We start from the raw sequence: 5,903 nt of genomic DNA, 5'->3' as shown, positions 1-5,903 counted from the left end.
TGCTGTGTCACACCTGCCTTTGCTGTGAAGTGTTACCACCTGTGGGAACAGGGAGAGGTTGCTTCCCCCTATGACCTAGAACAGGGGAGAAAGGGAGAGAGGATGGAGTATGAGGTGAGGGCAGGAACGTGGTAGCCTTGCCCTGGGCTGGCCTGGAAATCCCTGGTGACCTTGGATTGACCAAGCAGCCCTAGCCTAGGTATGAGGCTGCCTTTTGCCCTTCATGGCTGTGGAAGTATTTCCTCTTCCTCTTTTCCTCCCACCCAACTACTTTTGCCGAAATGGCCATACGTGGGCCAAATGCTACCTAAGAGACCAAAACAGAGGCAAACGCTAGTTTCTAAATACATGTAGCTCATAAGCAGAAATCTGTGGCCAGGGGCTCTTTGGGATACCCAGAGCAGACGTCCATCCTGAGAACTTCTGTGAAGCTGGGGGCAGGTGGGGAGGAGAGACTATGTAGATTTGAGTTTTACAGTCAATATAATAAATTAATAAGAAGATATCACAAACAAAAATGTCAGCCCACTGAGGGTGAGGTGGGGATGAGAGAACCAAACACCAAGTAGAAACCAGCGGACTGGGGTGAGGCATCGCAGTCCAATCTCGTAGGCCCACCAGCTTCATGGGCAAGTAGAAGGAGACTCAGGGGCCTCTTGTTGGCTGTTCTGAAGGTTTCCAAGAGCCAATCAGTAAAGCTGGTTTTTCAGCTGGTGCAGGACACCAATCACAGTCTTTTGTAGGGTCTGAGGCTTACAGTGCTCCTCAATCCAGCTGAAGACACAGGCTGACAGCTCCTGAAAACTATCCACAGAGACGGAGGAATTGAAGGACTGGAACAGGGAGTCCATGATGCCTGGAAATGTGTTGAACTTGACCTGGTCAGAGACCTGGTCCTCCCCTTCATAGGGGTTGTCCTGGTGTGCCTTCACAATCTGCTCATAGTTCACTTTCATGATCTTCAGGGCCATGACGTCCTTGCGTAGTGTGGACACCTCCTCCTCCTGCTTTTTCTTCTCCTTGTGCAGAAACTGGATGTAATCAATGGTCTTTTGTAGAACGATGACTTTGCTGAGCTTTTGAGAGCCAATGGAGAAGTCCTCCTGCTGGCAAGTGGGGACAATGGTCTGAAGGTCATCATAGCCTCTCTTGATGGCATCTCTCCTACTCGGCCTGAGTGTGCGCTCGCCACTGTCGGTCCTTGTAGGACTCCTTGTAGGACTGCTGGTGGTAATCACTGTCCTCATCGTCTGTTTTGGGGACTGAAGACGCACTGGTGGAACCAATGCTATTAGCTCTGGACACTACATTCCTTTTGTGGGTGCCTTCTAAAAAAAGCCAGAGGTCCAGGCTGTTGTCCCTGCAGGCATACTCCACCTTGACTCAGGGGTCTTCGGAAGAGGCTACCGGCTCCCTCATCTTGGACCTCTGAATTCGTATTTTTTAATGTCAATTTCTCCCTAGATTTTGAAATACTAGACAGCAGGCATGTTTATTATTTACTAATGTTTACTAATATTTATCAAAAGCATTATCAGCTATACTACCAAAACCAAACCCATTGCTGTCGAGTTGATTCTGATTCATAAGTAACCCTATAGGACAAGAACAGAGCAGAACTGCCATATAGTGTTTCCAAGGCTGAAATCTTTACAGAAGCTGACTGCCACATCTTTCTCCCTTGGAGCAGCTAGTGGGTTTGAACCACCCAAGTTTTGATTAGTGGCCAAGCACCTTAACCATTGCGCCACAGGGCTCCTTATCATCTATACTGCTGTTGTTAGATGCTGTTGAGTTGGTTCCGACTCATAGCAACCCTATGTACAACAGAACGAAAACACTGCCCTGTCCTGCACCATCGTCACAATCATTGTTATGTTTGAGCTGATTGTTGCAGCCACTTTGTCAATCCATCTTGTTGAGGGTCTTTTTTTTTTTTTTTTTTTTTTGCTGATGTTCCACTTTACCAAGCATGATGTCCTTCTCCAGGGACTGGTCCCTCCTGACAACATATCCAAAGTATGTGAGACAAAGTCTCACCATCCTCACTTCTAAGAAGCACTCTGGCTGTATTTTTTCCAAGACAGACTTGTTCATTCTTCTGGCAGTCCATGGTATGTATATTCAGTATTCTTGGCCAACACTGTAATTCAAAGGCATCAATTCTTTTTCGGTCTTCCTTATTCATCGTTCAGCTTTTGCATGCATATGAGGCAACTGAAAATATCATGGCATGGGTCAGGGTCATCTTAGTCCTCAAAGTGATATCTTTGCTTTTTAACACTTGAAAGAGGTCTTTTCCAGCAGATTTGCTCAATGCAATATGTAGTTTGATTTCCTGACTGCTATACTAGAGGCTCGCAATTAATTTGGAAAGATTACTAATGTAGAGAAGTAATCTTATTTATTCATAATTATTTTCCTTTACATGGCATAAATATTTGCAAAAATTAACATATTTTTATGAATGACCTCATAAATTATCTTTTCATTCTATATATTCTGAGGATTCAACTAATTTTAAATCTGAGTCAGGAGGCTGTTCTTAAAGCTTACTTCTCCAGGTCCTCAATGTCTCCCAACTCTGAAATTTTGCCGCCATATTATGTTCAAATTTCTTTCTTTCTTTTGTTTTTGTTTTTTTTTTAAGATATCACCTAAGTATATAGGGAGTTTAAAAGATTTTGGGGACATTCTCTGAAAACTTTCAGAAGGCAGTTTATAGCAAGATCTCCCTGCAGCTCCTTCAACAACCCTACGTTAACTCCTTCAAAAACTCCTTCTTTGAAGGGTGAGACAGTACACAATACAGGGGAAACCAGCACAACTTGTACAAGGAAAGGTCATGGAAGCTCCATAGACACATCCAAACTCCCTGAGGGACTGAATTGCTGGGCGGAGGGCTCTGGGGACCATGGTCTCGAGGAACATCTAGCTCAATTGGCATGACACAGCTTATAAAGACAATGCTCTACATTCTACCTTGATGAGTAGTGTCTGTGGTCTTAAAAGCCTGTGAGCGGCCATCTAAGGTACTCCACTGGTCTCATCCCTTCGGGAGCAAGGGAGAATGAAGAGAACAGGATACAACGAAAAGATTAGTCTGAAGGACTAATTGTCCACAGCTACCAAGGCCTCCACCGGACTGAGTCCAGTACAGCTAGACAGTGCCCACCTACCACCACTGATTGCTCTGACCAGGATCACAACAGAGGGTTCTGGACAGAGCTGGAGAAGGATGTAGAACGTAATTCTAACTCAAAAAAAAAAAAAGACCAGATTTACTGGCCTAAAGGAGACTGGAGAAACCTCAAGAGTATGACCCCCAGACACACTTTTAGCTCAGTGGTGAAGTTATCTCCAAGGTTCACCGTTCAGCCTGGGAGTGGACAGCCCCGTAAAACCAAATGAGACTAACGAGGTACAGGAGTCCAGTGACAAGGCCCAGATGGCAGAAGGGGACAAGGAAGCTGGTGATAGGGAACCCAAGGTTGAGTAAGGACAGTGTTGATGTGTTGTGAGATTGTTAACCATTGTCGTAGAGCAAGATGTGTATTAACTGTTAAATGAGAAACTATTTTGTTCCATAATCCTTCATCTTAAGTGAGAATAGCGGCACAATTGGAAGAGCGTAGTCAATGTCACTGAACTGTGCATGTAGAAATTTTTGAAATGGTGCATCTTTGGCTATGTGTATTTTCACCAAAAAAAAAGGTTGAGAAGTTAGAGGGTTGACATGTTGAGCGGTTGTTAACCAATGTCAAAAAACAATATGTGTACTACTGTTTCATGAGAAACTATTTGTTCTGTAAGCCTTCACTTGAAGTACAATTAAAAAAAAACAAAAAAAACTCCTTCTTTGAGGCAATGAACTCAAAGCCCTCCCCAATGATTAAATAAGGAAGCTCAACGATACTACCCGTTGTTGTTTCCAGGTATGCCATGGTTTCTTTTAACTTTTAATTGAAGGTTAAATAAGGATCCACTGACTAATTCCCTGTACATAGAGTTGCTATGAGTCAGAATCTGCTTGATGGCGCCTAACAAAAGTTAACAGAGGCTCAGGAAAATAAATAATCTCTAAAGCACTATTCCTCTCTTTAAAAGTTCCTTTAACGTTGTATTTAAAAGAATTGTCTCCATTCAGAATTTTTTCTTTTTTTTTTAGTATGGCTTTCCTGCTACATTAAAATTTAGTCACTTCAAAAAAATATTTAATTATTTCACATCTCCATTAACTGTGTGGCTAAGCACATTATGTATTCCCTCTGTGCAATAGTTTTCTCAAATTTAGAACCAATGGTTTTGATGTAAATTCTATATACTATCCATTTCTCCTTTAAAATTTTAATATTGAAGTTTAAAAAAATAATAAAGATATCTCTGAGTGACATTTAGCAGTAACTTCTCAAAATGAAATTGGATTATTGCAACTGGTTTAAAATGAATTTCCATCAGAAACTCCAAAGACATCATTGCAGATGCAACTGAATTTTTCTGAGCTAGCATGAAATTGTATCTGCTTTTACTTAGTATGATTTGTTTTAGATGAATGAAATTTCATTCACCTTGATTTGATGTGAGTGGATCAAAATGGCGACATACCCCCAAGAGAAAAAATAGCAAATATGAACAGGAATATGATTTTAAATTCTGTATTGTTATTACTCCATTGTAGCTGTTGTTGTTTCTCCGAATATTTTTTCCAGTACTTTTTCAAATAGTTTCTTGTATATGTAAAGCTTATGGCACTAAGTGAGTCAACAATACCTTTAGGAGTTTCAGTCATATAATTTGGTTTGTATACAGCTCAAGAAAGTTCAGTAAAATGGCTCCCTTTTTAAGACGGGCAAAATAATTCAGATGTCAATGTTTAGTTCTCCTGATGTATTTTAAACATGCTTTATTATCAGTGTCTAAATGGCTTCTACAAATACAGAGTTTTAGTTTGTGGCAATTATATTACATAGCTTAGTACTCCCAAATGTATGTCCTTGAAAATAGAGTAATTCAACTGTAATGTTCACAATACGTTAAAGAAAAAAATCTCTATTCATAATTCATGCATAAGGGTATTGGTGAAGACAATACGGTGTTGACGAAGAATATAAATATATCATGGACTATCTGAAGACATTATGGTGTTGGAGAAGAATACGACTATACCATGGACTGCCAGAAGAACAAATGAATCTGTCTGGGAAGAAGTACAGCCAGAATCCTCATTAGAAATAAGGATGGTGAGACTTCATCTCATGTACTTCGGACATGTTATCAGGAGGGACCAGTCCCTTGAGAAGGACATCATGCTTGGTAAAGTAGAGGGTCAACAAAAAACAGGTATAGGTTGAATAAAGTGAAAGGACACCCCCCCCCCGATACACACACTTTCCAATCTTAAATCCCACACTATCTCCTTGTTCTGTTTGAACGAGTGCCTCTTGATTCATGTATAGGTTCTGAAAGAGCACAGTTAAGTGTTTTGAAATTCCCATTCTTAACAATGTTATCCAAAATTTGTTATGACCCACACAGTCGAATTCCTTTGTGTAGTGAATAAAACGTAAGTAAACATCTTTCTGGTATTTTCTGCTTTCAGCCAAGATCCATCTGACAATAGTAGTGATATCTCTTCTTTCATGTCCTTTTCTGAATCTGGCTTGAATTTCTGGCAGCTCCCAGGCTATGTACAGCTGCAGCAGTTTTTGAATTATTTTCAGCAGAATTTTCCTAGGCAAGTAATATTAATAATATTGTTTGATAATGTCTGTATTTCATTTTATGATCTTTCTTTGGAGTGGGCGTAGGTATGGCTCTCTTCCAGTCAGTTGGCCAGGTCTTACTGTCTTCCAAATTTCTTGATATAGACAGATAAGTGCCTCCAGCATTGCATTTGTTTGTTG

General features: G+C 40.7%; 1 pseudogene; it reads right to left on the bottom strand.

The window, feature by feature from the left end:
• Positions 1–689: 689 nt before the first annotated feature.
• On the bottom strand, positions 690–1,419 carry LOC101353724 (max-like protein X pseudogene; annotated as a pseudogene).
• Between the last annotated feature and the right edge of the window lie 4,484 nt (positions 1,420–5,903).

This window comes from Trichechus manatus, unplaced genomic scaffold, assembly GCF_000243295.1.
Source record: "Trichechus manatus latirostris isolate Lorelei unplaced genomic scaffold, TriManLat1.0 scaffold00013, whole genome shotgun sequence".
NCBI lineage: Eukaryota > Metazoa > Chordata > Mammalia > Sirenia > Trichechidae > Trichechus > Trichechus manatus.
This window is presented reverse-complemented; position numbering and strand designations above follow the sequence as displayed.